Below are 16,407 nucleotides of genomic sequence, written 5' to 3'. Positions count from 1 at the left end.
TTTAGCCTGGTAGAACATAGAACAGATGTTATTTTTTTCCTTGATATTTTCTCAGTGAAAAAAAGATTTCTGCTATAGAATCTTTATTTATAGTGTGCCTCGCTTTTATACATTGCTTTTCTATTCTTACTAAATATTTATTATATTTCGCTATTATTAGAAGCAAGTATTTTTAACATGAAAGGCAATGCAGAAGTGGAAGTTGCTGCAGAATCTGGAGGGTCACAAATACCATTATTGCTCTGATTAAACAATGCTGTTTAATGTTGAAGTGATTGTATTAGAACAGTGACTTGCATTTACTTTTAAAATGACTGCTTTGAACACATTTGTTGTATGTTGGAGCTCTGTTGCAAGCCCAACTTCATGTTTCAAATCTGAATAAAATTGTCTTCATCTGTCGTCTTCTTTCCAGGAGCATAGCTTTGTCACACTCTTCGGCTGAGCTTGCAGGAGATGAAGAGAGGCTTCCTTGAGTCTTCAGAAAGGGAAGAAGTTTGGAAGTAATAATTAGGTGAGTTTTAAAAGAAGCAACTGCAGCAACATTTTGCTATGAATCCCTTTGTCACAGGTATGGTATCAGATTAAAGTCTGAAAAAATGTAGGTAACAACTAATAACCCCCCCCAGTGAATTATTAGAGATAAGTATTTAATCAATATTTTATTCCTTGTAGGCTGATTTGTATAGAACTCACATTTTAAAAAGTTATTTCTGAATAATACTTAATATGCAGATTATGTGTACGCATAGAGCTCATTATGAGCAAAGACTATCTGCTCATAATTTGTTGCGAGTAAACAGGTTGGGCCTTGTAGGTCAACAAGTAAGTTTCTCTACATCAAAGGATGACTGTTCTTTCAGAACTAAGTTTATAATACAAGAAAAATTATTAACTAAAGATTCACTTTCCAGATATACTTTTTTTTTTTTTTTTTACATTCACCAATGCTATAGAATTTCTCTTAACTGACTTCTTAACTAGAAGTGTATTAAAAATTAAGACCAGCAGTGTGAAGACAGTCAAACTGAAATTCAGGTTCAGAGCTTTAACTGAACATTCATTGAAACATTTCTTTGCTTACACTGTTTGGAAGTCTGCTCAAGATTCATTGCTGGTAAAGTATATGTATTTTGATTTTATTCTAAATTCCAAATATTGTTTTCCAAACAGTGAAGGTACAGTAAAAGGATTGTTTTCTGGCCCAATGTTAGTCAGTTCTACAGCTGATGTTTCTTCCAGCCATTTTAGTAATAGAATATGCACATCTAGGCATTGCCAATTGCTGCTTGGGAGAGAATTCTTCACATTAGATGTTCTTCTGTCCTTTCTGTCTGTCCACCCCGCAATCTGTTTTAGACTGGGACTGTCATAAGAATCATAGTTTGTGCTTGGTGAATGGACTGCTGTTTCTATTTTACAAGAAAAACACACACACTGAAAACATATACATTACTTTCCCTGAAGAATTCATCAGTTCCACAGAATACGGCTGGATATCGCTTCAAATTGACTTAATGCTGCAGAGAAAATCTGAGACTGTTTTCCAGTTCCCAGAGTTTATTCTTGGGTAACAGGAATATTTGGGTTCCTCATCATATCCAGTTTGTGAAAAACAGATTGTGACAGTGAGTTTTATTTAATTTTATTTTAGAACAGATATGATTTTACTGAAAAAAAAAAAAAAAAAAGACAGTGAAATAAATTAACAAACAAATGAAACTAGCGCTGTGGAGAAATGTTTTTTCACCTATAGATTTAACTTTTAAAAGTGAAGGAGTTTGCTTCAGGGGAGAATTAAGTATGACCATAATTCCCATCATTTCTGTAACTTCTTCAAGAGTTGATATATGGTTGGAATAACAGACCTCAAATTACAGGGAGTGCTTCATTCAGTAAAAAACATTAACCTATGGTAAAATTGCAGACAGTTCTGCTCCATATTGACTTCAGTGTTATTCTTTTTCTCTGCACAGTTCATCCTTCCATCCTTTAGCTTAATTTTCTACACTCTTTGCTTCAAGTGTGTTTACAAGGGTGGATTTCTGAGGAATAGAGTGAAAGAAATTAAAGGGCCTCTCATTCACTGGCTAATTGGTAGTGCCTGAAGCCATATATAATTTTGCATAACTTATATGAAGTTATGGCTGCCTTGCCCCTTCCCGTTCAAATCAAAGCTGTGCTGCACCTATGGTTTGTATTAGGTGTTGCTTTTTCATGTTTCAAGTGTGCATTAATGCAGGTAGATGCATGAGCACATTACACGCATCCAATGAGTGGAGCATCAGTAACATAAAGAAAAATACATTGTCATTCCTTCAGAATCAATTCTAGATAATGCTACTTGCATAACTACTTCACTTAATTTTCTGTGTCCTCTTCATCATTAATGTTGGCAAATATTAGCTAATTTTTATTCCTTTTTTCCTGTATTCCTTCCTTTCACTTAACAAGAAGATGGCTTTTCAATGTAAAATCAATTTTCTTAACCTTGTTGCCTGAGGTATCACAAAAAGTGGAGGTTTTGAGAAAGACATCAGCCTTACACTGCTGATGGAGATGGTTTGTCCTATCTTCTAGCAACATTTGATGTGGCAGACCTATTGGGAAGTTTATGACTTTCAGTAAAATGGTTCATGGTAGCAGAAAGGCAGAGAAGTGTGTATGTACATCAGTTTCAGACAACTAAGTACAGGTTTCACAAGACGTGTAAGAGTGAAGCAGTTGCTTTGGTGCTGACTACATAGCGTACAAACTTTGTTCTGTTGTCTTGGCAAGTACCAGTTTTACTGTTGTTTTTTCTGTCCTCCTTTCCTTGCTAAATTTCCACTTCTTTTTGAGTTACATGCTAATGTGGTATAGTCTGTCAGGCAAAGACTGATTTTATGTAGAGAAGAGATTGCATGTTTGCACAGAACATGTGTCAACAGGAGAGCTAAATTCTTAAGAGGAATAAAGGCCTCCCAGTTGTCACTGTGAAGCTCAAGGACAAGCATAAATATAGGACCTGGAACACAGCCTGCTAGAAAAGGAGGTAAGACTTGAAATAACAGAAGATGGCATTGAGCACTGAGGTGATAAATACGACAGCTACTATACTCCTAAGGCCAGGATGGAAAAACGTATAAAATCAGTGTGATTCAATGGAGATGTGTATATATTGTGATAGGTTTATCAAGCAATATTTTTATGTGCAATACTGTTTAAGTAGTCTGCTGATCCTTTGCAGTAAAACCAGTAGACATAAAGAGGTTGGACTCTGTTCTATAAAACTGTACATATATTGAGTAACCTATGCTCAAGCATACTGTCCCATTAACTTCCACATAAATGGTACCTAGACTTTTAGTTTATGAGCATATTGGAAATACTACAGACAAGAAGGATCAATCACAGCGTTGTTTTGCTGTGATCAATAGAAGACCTCTGTGACAATAAGCTGGGAAATGGTTTTCCAGAACAGCTTATATGTCTAAAGAGTAAAATACATCCCTACCTGTGGCAGTGCTTCCAACAGAGGATTTAATTCAACCCGTATTTTCCCTGTAGGGAGCAGAATGTTGCAGCCCTCTGATCTGACCCTCAGTGTTGTTTACTTCCTCATTAGAGTCCTATGAGTATGCTGCGCATTGATATAATGCGCACATATAATATGCAGTTATAAATTTCCTTGACAGGCACCGTCTCTGGTTTATTTAGTGAATATCATTACTGAGATCCCAATTCTGACTAAGCCCTTTGGCTGTAGCTCTTCTGTCTGTTTATAATAAGCAATGAATGCTAAAGTACCAATGTTATACAAAAATCAGAAGCCTCCTCAAGTGGGCAAATAGATAATTCTAATAATATATTTTAAATCTCTTAAGAGAGATCAAATCAGCTATTTTAGTGTTGCATTGGGGTCTACATTAGACCTAATGGTTACCTTTCAAGGTGGACAAACACAAACTGTATATCTTTATGTGTGTGTAGGTACACACACAAGTATTTTGGTATCGGGGAAAAAACTATCAGATTTGCAAAATATCACCTTACGCTTCAGGCCAATCTATGGAACATCTAGTTTATCAACAGATGTAATTTTAACAGTAGGATTATACCATAGTATTCAAGAGACTGGAAGATTTGGGAAATTGCAGAATACTAACTATTACTACAATTATAACAGCAGGGATTTTTAAAAAGTTTCTATTTGTCTGAGAACCAGCTGCACCTGGAGCTTTACTTACCAAATAAAATTTTCTCTTTTTATTTTCAAACAGTTTTCAATTTTCTGCAGCATTGTGTATTTTTAATTAACTCTATGAATTGTGATTATTTTCCCTGGAGTTCAAGCAGTAAAGGTCAAACGTAATCATAGTGATAACTTTGCTCTCTCAAGAGGTGTTTATAACATAGAAATAAACCTTTTTTTTTTTTTTTTTTTTTAAATTGGGACTGTTGTTTACCTAGTAAAGCAAAACTGATTAACTAACAGATGCCTTAAGCTGGAAGTCCTTCATGCTCTTTCGCATTTTCAGTGAGTGTTTTAGTTATTAGGAAGAAAATAACAAGATTAGGACCATGTGAAATTGTTCTAACAAGGACTGGAAAACAGGCCTTTAAAACAAAATGTTATTCCACATCTCTTCCAAATCCCAATTTAATTCTACTTATTCCTTCAGTAGGAAAATGCCATTAACAAAACACCTGAATTACAAAACACAAGAAAAACTCCCACATCATTGTCTTTAGTACTTTGTGAGTTTTGCCTTTCAATGTGTTTGTTTCTTTAGCAAAATTATACTTAAGAAAAAGTTATGTTATAGATACATTTAATGACAATTTTGTACAGAGCAAGTTCATTAATTTCAGGTACACAGACAAGATTTTTTAATTAGGATATACAGACTTGCACAGGACAGAACATGGCATTATTTTTCCTGAGAATTTGTGAATGCCAGACTTTATCTTTTAAATCAATTACCAGTTCTTTTGAATCATGTCTCCCTGAAGTTGAGCAGAAAATATTCTGACATTGTTCACATTTTCTCCAATTTATTTACAGGTCTCTAAAGAAAAACAATGAATTGTTTATACAGGTTAAGGTTCTGATAATTTGAGGGGAGAGGCAATTAATTTTGGCCAAGTGAATGTCTCTCATTTAACATCCTTGAATATCTATCCCAGTATCTTAATGCTGGTGAAAAATCTCTAAGACCTGCTCGGTTTTTTTACCTTCCTGGAAAAGGAGGATTATCTGTCTGCTAGTGATGTTGGATCTGTTTGTGAAACAGCAAGAGATTTTTGTCTCCATTTACGCTCATGCTTCATGCTAAGACTTGAAGGACTGTAGTTACTTAGTTAGGTGTACTTTTAGTTAGTTTACTGGATCTCCAAGTTAGGCAAAGTGCTTGCATTTGGCAGAAAAAATAAATTATTCAGCTGGTACAGTAATGATCACTAGAAGATATATTTATCAACCATTTTTATTCTGCAAGTATTTGAAATACTTCCATCTTCCTAACAACAAGAAAATACTTCAGGTGGTAAGTGGTAAACAATGATCTGCAACTATTGTATATGAAAATCTGGACTGACACATCTAAACATCTCGGATATCTCCACTGTGGTTCATTTCTGTATGACAGTAATACACAATGCCATAGGCAATTCACTTCAGATACTCTTATCTGATAAAACTGGATTGGGATCTGAACCTTCTACATTATTTATACAACATAATATCAAGCCGAGATAAAACCCCCACATATCCCTCACTTTCGGCTGTATTTATATTTGATGTTGCCATTTCCTGTTGTCGAGGTGTAACTGATAATGCATTTGACCTTCCTGACCAATGTATATTTCTATATAATACGCTCCCCAAGCTCCTGATTAAGCCAGAAAATGGAGAACTCATACTTGGTTTACAAGCAATACTTGGTTTGTACTATACAATCACTTAAATCTTAAATGAATTAATCTATACATTTATAAAATTGAATCTTGCTAGAGAGAGTTACTTTAACTGTGTTCTGTAATAACACTGTCACTGAGCAGCTGTTCTAGCACTCCTTCACTGTTCACTTATTGAGGGGGGTAGAACTTTAATATAAAGTTAATGAAGTCAGTAACTTGTACTAAATAAGCAACATGACTTTATTCCATGTATAGAGTGGAATGTGTTATAGATAACACTATGAAAAATGACTACTTGGTGATTTCATACAACATACGTAGGTGTAGATAAGAGATATTGTTTCTTTAACATTTTATCATATTATGACAATTTAATTTCCTACTAGCATGAATAATTTTACTGTGAAATAATTTATCACCCATATTAATTCAGATGTTGGATGGTCTCTCAAATCACCTGGCTATATTACTTAAATCCTACAGATTTTTATTTTCGTAAGTTGAAGTACTCTCATTAATATCACATTCTTTTCCAGTAAATGCCATGTTCCTTACTTTGAAAAGTAAGAGTTCACAGTCAAGATGAGTGGGTCTTGCTAATTTGACTAGGAAAATTTTAAAAAGACAATATTCTGTCAGTTAACTCTGTGTAATGAAGAGGCAGATGATCATGAAGTGAATGTAAAGTTTCCATTTCCTTAAAAAATACCTCCCCCCCCCCAAATCTAGAATCCAGAAAAAAAAAATACCAGAAACTTGTATTTCACATATAATTTTGGCTGTATCATAATATAATACTCACTACTTCGAGAATTTTGGCCCTACTTGTCCTTAAGGAGCATTGTGAAGATGAATTAATTTTTTTGTGAATAACTTAAATACCACAGTGATGAGTGCTCTAGAAAAACCTATGACAAAATTAATTATTATATCTTCAGCTCGCAATTTGAATTTTGTACAGTAAGTATTAGAGTGCGCAAGGAAATTTTGAGTATCTACTCATTAACCTGCTCATGCCTGTGTTTGTTAAACCACAAAGCTGAGGGCAGGGTTAATGCCGGTAAAGGAACTCTAATTCTGTCCCTTCTAATCTTTTACCTGCAGTCAGTTTTTAGGCTCAGATATCAGGGGAAAACACAAATTAATGCCAATGAGGGCAATACAGCAACAGAAAGGTAGAGTACACTTATGAATCCTCATGAGGATTTGCACGTAAAATTTATATTCCTGTTAGCAATGCAACAAATTCTTGTTACTCTGCAAAATTTTGGCATAACCATCTGTTTTCAAACTGTTTGGAATCCTTCTCTAATATTAAATGTGTTAGTATGAGAGCAGTATACATTTCCTCCTTTACCGATCTTTGTAACCCCTAAACAGTTATCTCATAAATTTCTAACCTGTTGATCATCTGAATGAATGATGGTTTTGGCTGCATTTTGAGCTTTGTATATAAAGAGATTCTCAGGAGGAGGAATGTTAATGGACTTAGTTGGAGCTCCTTCAAGCAGCTATTCACTTTGATCTTTAAAATGAATCATCACAACTCAGAGATGATCAGTGGCCAAAGCTTAGAGAGGTTTGACTGATCTATGTGCAGTCTGCATATTAATGAGACTACATGTTAGGATTACCTGATCATTTCCTTTTAGGCTGTTTACAAAGTTAAGGAAATGCTAGGGCATCTTAGCTTATTCTTGTTTGTGCTTACCTCTCAAAGTTAGCTTTTTGCTATTGCTTTGGAGATACTGGTTTTACAACATTAGAATTTCATTGCCTATTATCCTACTATTCCTACAAACTTGTTGTATTGGGGTGTGCATTGGGTAGCCAAAGGCGTTTGGGTGTTAAATACTTGACATTCGGCTCGTTTCTCATTATATATTCCATTACTTTTATGCTGTTCCTAACATGACTTTGATGCAAAATTTGTGATGTTTTTGTTCAGGACTTTTAGTATACTAGTTGTTGATTATGCTGTTGTAAAATCAGTGGAGCTGAAGTTAGAAATGTTACTACAAACAATAGAACAGCTATTGCCTGGAGCCTAAAATCAAGAATCTGAATGCTTGATGATATGCTGAACAGAATGGGTTATAATTCATAGACTGACAGGGAGATTTTTTTCCTATTCTGAACTATGCTGGACTTTTTTGGCCCCTTTAAAAGAGCCAGAGATGAAGAACTTTATCAGCCCCTTTTTAGCAAACCATAGCATTTAAATGCCACATCTAATTTTTCAGAGGGTATGGATTTTTTTTATTATTATTAATTAATTAATTAAAATCTTGCAATGGGAGTTGAGGAGGAATAATTCTCAATGTTTACTGAGGTACATTCATCCATTGTTCAAAATGTTCAACTTCAGTTGTTATTTTTGGATTCTCACAACCAACAATTGCTTATGCTGTGAAGCTGTCTTAGCTGATCAGCATACAGGTGGATGACCAAATTTTTCCTATATTTCTGTTTATCATAGAAGTAAACTTTTTCAGTAAAGAGAACAGACTGTATAAGATGTAGTTTCATAGATCATCAAATTCTCAACATTAAGATAAAAACCCTAAAACCATTAAGTGCAATTATGTGGTTTTGTCTTGGATTTAAATAAATAAATAAATAAATAAAACCTGTTAACCATTTTACAGATTTTAGTTATAGGTCATGCATAGTGTTTCAAAGCAGGACTCCTTAAAGGAAAATACATTTGCTAGGATTTTAAAAACTGTATACAGAATTTGATCAATCTTCAGGATCAAATACACCCTTATTTTGTAAGACTGTAGCCTTTGTTTTCTTTTCCTAGAACTGGAAGACAGATAAATGTTTTAACTACAGTTCATGAGGTAAGGAAAAAAAAAACAACCCACCCACATTTTTGTAAATGGGAACTTCAAATTTACCTGAAATTGTTATTAACACCTCTTGAATTCATTCTAGTTAGCAGCATAGGTGAACTGAGATGCAGCTTTCTTTTTTTTCCTCTATCTTTTTTAACAGATTTCAGAATTTTATGACACATTTCTTGCAGTTCAGACTAGCTGTAAGACTGCAGGATAAATCATTTTGAATGGAGGAAAAAAACCCTTTTATTATAATGTATGGAATAAAATCCCTGTTCTAACTCTGACTGAAGTTTTCCTGTATGTCCTAGGAGATTGCATTGCTCAATGTACAGAACACTGAACCAGCATATGAGGCTGAATTTATGTACAGCTTGCTCTGCTGTTTATTCCTCTCATCTGCAGAATAGATTATTACTCTTCCTTTCCTTTATAAAGGACTTTTGAACCTACTGGTGACTGTGAAATTGCTAATATGCATATTACTATTTGCTGCTCATTTAAAATTCTTTTTGCCACCAGAATGGAAATCTGTCCACTAAAACGAACATGTTTGTTTCTAGAAATGTCTTTTTAAAACAAAAGCTAGGGAGAATTGCTGAAGATAGACAGACTGCCTGGTTAATATTGCATACTCAGAATTAGTCCTACTGAGGTAGGATTTTTAAATTGGTACCCTCGTGATTTTGGCATTTATGAACATGGGTGACTGTTTTGGCTACTGGCATCCTGTCTGTAGAGCCCATAAAAATATGCATAACGGGTTAGACTAATGCCCCATACTGGGCAGTATCCCAGCTCAGGCATGGGCTAAAAATGAATACATATGAGAAGGAGACACTTTGTGGTAAATCCGATGAAAGCTCTCCTGGCTTCTGAGGAAAAGGGGCTACTGGAATCAGGGATAGGCTTCTTGGTTTTAATGGCCTGTCAGATTCCCAGAGTTTGTGAATCCATGCGTGTTTTTAGCATTCGCGATATCTTGTGTCAGGGAGTTCCACAGTTCATCTTTGCATTAAGTGAAGAAGTGCCTGCCTGGTTTTTAATTGTGAACCTCCACCTGCTAGTTTGTATTTGGGGCTGTCATGTCATTATAGTGGAAGAGGCAGCTAACTAAGTTTTCTTTCACCTCCTCCATGCCTGTCATGATTTTTAGCTGGCTCTTGGTTGATGCTTTTTTAGACTGGGAGTCCTAGCCTGTAAATATCTTCCTTCTGTGCAAGTTATTTGGTTACATTTGATAATTTTTGTCAACCTTTTTTTCAAATTCTACTACAAGCTTTTTCTCAGATGAAAGGACCAGAACTCCACATAACAATCATGATGTGGGCACAACACTGACTTTACCCAGTAGCATTACATTTTCTGAGGTTTTCCTCTGTTTAATAATAATTCCTAAGCTACTGAACTGAGATGTTTATAAGGCTATTATTTTAACCTAAGATCTCTTTTGGTTTTGGTAGTAGCTGATTCAGAATCAATCACCAGTTGCATAAAGTAAGAACTGTTTTTTTGCCAAGTTCATTACTTTCCATTTGTCTAGTTTGAACATCATCTGCCATTTTATCCTCAATCACTCAGTGCCACAGAGTCTTTCTGCAACTCTTTTTTGCAGTCAACTTTTGTTTTTCTTCCCCTGAAAAACTTATCATCAGTAGCAAACTTAATCTCCTCTCCATTCTGTTTTCCTGATCGTTCCTGAATGTGTTAAGCAGCTGAGGCCCCAGCAAAGATCCCTGTGGGATTCCACTGGTGCCTTCCGTTCACTGAGAAAATTGACCATTTATTGCAGCTCTTTGTTTCCATTCTTTTAGTTAGTTATCCCTGTGAGGACCTTCCCTCTCATTGTATGTCAGCTTAATTTAAGACCCTTTGGTGACTGGACCCAGTTGAATACTTCATGGAAATCAGAGCTGGCTGTGTTAGCCACCTCTCCCCTGTTGTCACTCAGTTTATTTTCGGTGATTTTTGTCAGAAAATTCTAGCAGATTGTGGGGTAAGACTGTTTAAAAAAAAAAAAAAAAAGAAAAAGAAAAAGAAATCATGTTGATTCTGTTTTGAAGTACAGTTACTGCTTGATAAAGAGGTCAGAACAACAGTCTATTTAACTGCAGGTTTGCTTAGTTTGTCTTGAAAAAAGTTATTTACGATGTTTTGATTCAGGAGACATGCTATGTGATATTTTTTTAAGTACCTTCTAATGATAGACTATATATAGGACTTGCTTGGGATAATGAGAAATGGCAGATGAGAGTCTTTTCTGAATTTAACTACATTCGACTCTTCTAACACTTAAGTACTGATAGTACTGCCTCAGTATCCAGTAGAATGATGTCAATTCACACTGTCTGGAAACAGAGCAAAATGTGCATTCTAGGTCTTAGCACATAACCTCAAACTGTTTGTAGCTATATTCCAAACTAAAATTTGACCTGTACTATTTTCAGTACAGATCAAATCCTAACACTTTGAAGACAGGGGGATTAAGAATGGTGTGATATTTTATAAATAGCAGTTGAACCACATAAATGTGCCACTTCAACGTACAAAGAAAAATGTATTTACAATAATTTAAAAATGTTTTTAAGACAAAGTTGTAGTTTGTAGAGTAACACGATTTGTCACCAAGTTTTCTGATGACTTGTGAAGTAGTAAAAGTTGCTGCACTTTGCTTTCTAGTATTGGAAATATCTGTCACAAGAAAGTCCTATCTTCTGAAACTCCGTGTGTGTGTGATTATGCCTTGCAATAACATGGAGACTTACTGGTAAGATACCTAACAAACATAAAGACCCTTCTCATATTCGTTTTAAGGATAAAGGACTAAAAGCCTGATATTTTGAAAAAATATACACTGTTTGCTGCTACATACTTACAGGGGATAATCTGTGTTGGTAATTTGGTAATAATTAGAGAAAATACAGCAATGTCTGACTGGTCTATGTTTGCGTAGCTCTTATGAGAGATAACACGGATGAGTATAATTGTAATCTGAAATGGGAATATTTTGAGACTACACGGGATTTACAGTATTGCTCAGGACTCTTTTTATCTTCTTTTAACACTGATTTATTGAATCAAATCTAATGCCACTTTGCAGCTTTGATCATGATAACTTTTATATTACAATTCCTCAAACTTTGAAATATACCTTGTGTTCCATATAGAGACTGGAATAGTAATTAAATCAACTCTGTACTATTTTCTAATCTGAAAATCTCTGTCATATGCATTAGGAATTTAGGAAGAGTAAACCTTAAAATAAATTTGATTTTTTTTTTTTTTTTAATTGTGTGAAGAAACAACAATGCTTCTAAAAAGACTATATGGAATGAATACATTCTCCACATAAAAATTTCATTGTCTAAAGATACTTAAAAGCTTAGTAAGCAATAAAGTATAATGTACTATAAAGGGATTTCTACTTCAATTACATTTGTACGTCATTTCCATAATGGATGGTTAATAGGAGAAACAGACTGAAAGTCAAGAGAAAACTAAATATTTTATATACAAATGTATGTGCAAAGTTTATCATGAAGTCCTCACGAATGGCTTTTATCTATTTCTAATCATCCTTACGATTACAGAAAAAGTAAACTCTGAAGTCTTCCCAAGGGGTAGCATAGAAAAAAATAGCTATGTAGGAAACTTGACCTCTCAGTCCTTATTCTGGTGGACAAAAAAGCTTAAATGTGGGAATTATTGCTCCTGTTAAAACCATAAACTATGGCATTTAAGTCATGCTTGTTGTACACATTGATCTGTACTTACTTGCGTAATCAGAAAAAGTTTCCAAGTGCAATTACAGAACAAAAGACCCTGAACTGGAACTTATTACTGGATTGGCAAGCTTGAGACCACCCATTTACTGAATTGATCTTAATTTATCTATAGATTGATTTTTCCCTCCTGTCTCTGCTGTTTTGATATGTTCAAAAATTATACTGCTTTTTCGTTATTAATGCTAAGTCTGAAACAGGAGCGATAAATCTTTTGAGTCAGGATGAGCTTAAAAGGAATGAAATTATAAGGTAAAGGTGGTAATTGCTGAGCCCCAACTGTGGCAGCAATATGTGAGGACAAAAAATATCACATTAGCAAATCTTCTCTTGAAAGCATAGTTTTTGTGTGGCTCTCTCTAAACTAGCTGCCATTCGTAGTGCCAGGCATCACTGGAGTTCAGTACATGCTAATTACCTGAGCCTTTTCACAGTGTTCGCAAGGTGGGTTGTAACCCGCATCCTTCTTGTTACGAATTGCCTACTTCAGAGCTTGGGCATATCTAATCAAGTTGTAATAGCACCATTTGGACTATGATGTGGAAGCATCCTCTGTTTGCAAGAGAGGATGTCTCTGAATGCCTGTAAAGCACTAACACTGGCATAACAAGAGTTATAATGAGTACAAATAATAGATCGATATAGTGTCTGGCTGTTTTGCTGGTTTTTATATGTTTGGTTTTATCCCTGAATATAATTCGTCATGGGGCTTAAATCTATTTGTTGACCTTTATATTTGTAAACACTCTTTTTCAATGCTCTGATCCCCATGTTCCAACTCAGAGTAGTTAAGCATGTGTTTGAAGACAGAAGTGTATTGGGTCAGATGCTTGAAATACTTAGTTGCTGCTAGGGTGGGGGAGGTAATGAGCTAAAACTTACAAAATTGTGAAGGCAGTAGATAAGCTGAATATGGTGGAAGAGCTGTTCACCAGATCCCTCAGCACAAAATATTGGGGGTAGGGAACTTCGAGAATTTGCTGCCACTGAAAATTGCAAATGCAGACAGTATCAGCAGGGCCAGAAAGGGTTTGGACAAATCCATGAACAACAGGTCTATAAAAGCACGCTGAAAGCACTGGGACAGGTTGTACCCCCGACGTCCCTAGTACTACAGCTGTGGGTGCTGGGGAAGTATAAGGAGAGTGGACCAGAGGAAGCGGCCAGGCTTCTGTGCTGCCTGTAAATCTCTTCTCCCACTGAACATGCCAGAGACAGAATAGTGGGCCAGATGGACAACTGGTCTGACTCGGGGCATTTTTTTATATTCTTATTATGCAGGATGGCAGCAGTGTCATCATACCTACTTGGTTTGTAAGTTAGAGCCTTATCAAACTGATAACATTTTTAAGATTCTGCTTTCTCTTTATTATACTTCCCCCAAAATGAGAACCGATGTTTGGAAGCCTAATAAACCAGAACAGTTAGAAAAATAAAATACTGTTGCCAAGGATATCATGCTGAATACTGAGTAACTCCATTTATATCAGTGATGCTGCTCAGATGTACATTGGTGTGATGTAAAGTAGAATTTAAAGAATGGGAGAAATTAATAGTAAGAGTGATAGTCACCACAAAAGAGAACAGACTGATACTTTCAGCATAGTTATTTTTAGTCTTCAAATTCACAAATCTATCTTTCTGCCAAGAGAGCATATCTGAAACATGCGAATGTCCAATCTCTCTCAGTACCAAATAAACTGTACTGCATGTGTGCAGCAAACCATCACGTACAATAGTACTTTGAATCTTGACTAATTTAGGCGCTTCTGTTCCCTTATTCCTGGGAGTGTTTTTCATTTTTATAAAAGATTGTATTGATAAGAACTGTTTACTTTGGTTTTGTGTTTGGGTTTTTTTTTTTTTAATTTGTTTTTGCAATCCCAGTGTCACGTAGGGTTAATAAAACCATTGTATGCAGAAAGATTTACCAGTATTTTAAAGAGCTAATGTATGCATTTGTACAAGGCAGATGTTATGGCAGCTATAGAGATACAATATGTTATCGAGTGTTAAAGGAAATGTCTCTCACCTGACCCTAGAAATGACACAGGGATGAGTCTGGCTGTCCTGACACCAGAGATCAATCATGTTACATTAGTTTGCTTTTTTTGGCACTATCTTGTTACTTTATATTTCTCGAAGGTGATACAAACTCAATGGAAGAGAAGTATCAAGCATGGCATTACACAGCTCAGATGCATGCACTGTTTTGGAGATGTTTGTCTTTCCTAGATTGATTACTATTGTATTTTAAGTCAGCTTACATTACTTGCTGCACCAAACATGAAAATAAGCCTATAGGTTTTTTACAGTGTGAAGGATCTAAATTCTAATGACAGAACCCATTGTGCCAATATTTGAACACTGCTTTAGAAGCTCAAAGCAATTCTGAAACCTCAGTGCATTTCTTCTTTAAATGTCCTTATGACATAAACTTTGTATTCCTGAACTCCGAATGGATAAAGCAAAAAAGTAACAAGCTAATCAAACTTGTCTATCGCTATTCTTGGGAAGGGTATGAATCCACATATATTTTCATAGTGCAGTCCAAATTTAGAGGTTGGGCTGAGTATTTATTTAGTGCATGTTAGTACAGCCTTACTTAGAGTAGTAAAATACTACTTAGCCAGTAACTGAGAGCAAGAAGAGAGAATTAGCCCACCAAGCATTAAAGACCTTGCAATAATAATACCAGCTATAACCAGTAATTTTCTTTCATAAAAGCACTTATAGAAACAGCATTTTCTAAAATACAAATAACTTATTTCCCAATGTAGGAGATATTCATTATTAATAAATTAATTATCAGGAGTTACTTTGAAATTATAACTCTCAGCAATCTGCATTGAAGACTGTACTTGTTGATGGTGCAGTGAATACCTATCAAATGCTGAATAATCTGTCACAAAGCTGCAAGATCTGATTTTTTTTTAAAGGCAAGAGAGAGACTTTGCAAATGCAATTATAAGACTAGACATCAGTGAATGTAATTTGAAAGCAATTTAATAAATAATGTTTAAATTGCAAGAATGTTTGTTAAGAATAGAAAGCAAAAGCACCTTGTGAATCATTCTTATGAAACTGTACATTTATATTTGAGGTGTTTTCACTTTAACCATTTCTACCAATGTGTTGGATATTTAAGTCATGAAAAAGGATGCTGAAAATGCTTACCTCTTTCACAAAAAATAATGCAATTACCTGTTTAAATCTGAAGCAAGATAACTTAAAATTTATATTCAAGTCAAGCCTGCACTGCGTATTGAAGATCTTATTTGAACGAGAGAAAAAAAAAAAAGGAAGAGATGTGTAGGTGCCGTGAATCATTCTTTAATCTTCTACTGAATATTTAGGAGTTAACAAATTCTTTGTTGTCTCTAGAACTATTTTATTTTCCCCTCCTAATTAATCTTCTTGTTTTTGAATTATCCATTTCTTCAACAGTAGAGAATAATGCGAATGCATGTTTTCTTTAGAAAACTCTTCATAGCCGATGGAGTGTGTGTGGTTTTTTTAATAGTGGAAAGGATCAAAGAAATTGGATTTGAGGTGTTTAATTAAGTCTGTTCACAGACAAATGATCTTGATGAGTGACAGGTTGGTGTGGTGCAGTCCACTAGGAAAAAACAACGATTAGAATGAACCTGTGGACTCTGCATGATGATCTTTTCAAGTGCAGGACACAGAACTAATTTAGAAAGAACTAACATGATGTTGACAGAGAATCAATAATGAAAGCCACCATAGGATATTTCACTAATGTGAAGTTGCTTTAACCCCACCCCACAATTGAACATTTGTTCACAATTTATGCAGTTTTAATTCTCCTGTGGCAGTGTTTTATGAATATGCATACATACTCTGATTTTTTTCTTTTT

This window comes from Aquila chrysaetos, chromosome 21 (assembly GCF_900496995.4).
Source record: "Aquila chrysaetos chrysaetos chromosome 21, bAquChr1.4, whole genome shotgun sequence".
Taxonomy (NCBI): Eukaryota; Metazoa; Chordata; class Aves; order Accipitriformes; family Accipitridae; genus Aquila; species Aquila chrysaetos.
This window is presented reverse-complemented; position numbering follows the sequence as displayed.